This window comes from Atta colombica, unplaced genomic scaffold (genome assembly GCF_001594045.1).
Source record: "Atta colombica isolate Treedump-2 unplaced genomic scaffold, Acol1.0 scaffold61, whole genome shotgun sequence".
Classification (NCBI taxonomy): Eukaryota; Metazoa; Arthropoda; class Insecta; order Hymenoptera; family Formicidae; genus Atta; species Atta colombica.
This window is the reverse complement of record NW_017259552.1, coordinates 474,778-476,102: the sequence shown is the minus strand read 5'-3', so window position 1 is coordinate 476,102 and position 1,325 is coordinate 474,778. Positions and strand designations below refer to the sequence as shown.

Genomic DNA, 1,325 nt, shown 5'->3' with positions numbered 1-1,325 from the left:
TAATTAATATTAAGAAGACTTTAGGGAGTAAAAAGAAATTAATTATTTAAGTGTATTTGTGTGGAAGTAAGATTTAGTTTAGGAATAAATATAAAAAAAAATAAATATAAAAATAAATATAAAAAAATAGGTAATGTTATAAATAAATTATATTAAAATCTTCCTTAATAAATAGAGAATAAGAATAATCAAACTATGTCTACAAAATATTAAGATGCTGTCTCAAATCCAAAATGGTGATACGATGAAAAATGTATTTTATAAAGTCGAATTAGACATATTGAGAGAAATAAGGTTCCAATAATTACATGAATTTCATGAAAAGTAGCAATAAAAAAAGTTGATCCGTAAATTGAGTCAGTTATAGTAAAAGGGGCATTAATATATTCAATTAGTTGAAGAAGGGAAAAATAAATTCCAAGGATTGTATTAAAATAATTGTTATTAAAAGCTTTTTTTTCTTTCATTTATATTTTTATTGATTAGGGCATGATGAGATCTGGTAACGGTTAAGGTTGATGAGACTAAAATAATAGTATTAAGAAGGAGAATATCAAAAGAATTAAATGGAATAATACCTTTAGGGGGTCATGGCCAATTTCAATTCTGAGGGCTAATGAAGAATGAACGTGCTCTCAAAGAAAAAAAAAAATAAAAAAGAAAATTTCTGAAATAATAAATAAAATTATTCCTATTTTTATACCTTTAAAAACATTAACAGAATGGCATCCTTGATGAGCTTCACGAAGCTTCACGAAGAATATCTTGTCATCATAAATATATACAAATTAAAGTACCTGGGATTGAGAGTGATAAAATAGGAGTGTAAAAATTATGGAACCATCTAACAGTACAGAGTAGGTTATTAAAAATACTAAAAGAAATAATCAGAGGACTAGGGATAACTAAATGGAAGGGGTGATTATGATTATGATTTGTTATAAATTTAAGGATTAGAAATAGAGATTGATATTATTTGTTAAGTTTCTCTACTATATAAGGTTGATAAAATGGAGAATACGTAAGCTTGAATTATAGATACTGAAATTTCAAGGATATAAAGTAAAATTTGAGTGGAAATTAAAATGAAAAGTAGAAATGAAATAGAAATATTTAATCCTGAGGAACATAGGAGAGTTAACAATAAGTGACTTGCAAAGATTCATATTAAAGACATTATTTGTGGCATAAAAAATATTATTTTATAATAAATAATGTTTTTAAATTAATAATTTAATGTTACTTAATTAACTAATTTTTAAAAGTTAATTGGAGAATAAATATTTTTTATTAATAATTTAAATGAATTTATTTAATAAATTAAG

At 23.3% G+C, this 1,325-nt stretch overlaps 1 pseudogene; it reads right to left on the bottom strand.

The window, feature by feature from the left end:
• Window positions 1-164: 164 nt before the first annotated feature.
• On the bottom strand, window positions 165-936 carry LOC108692136 (annotated as a pseudogene).
• Window positions 937-1,325: the final 389 nt, after the last annotated feature.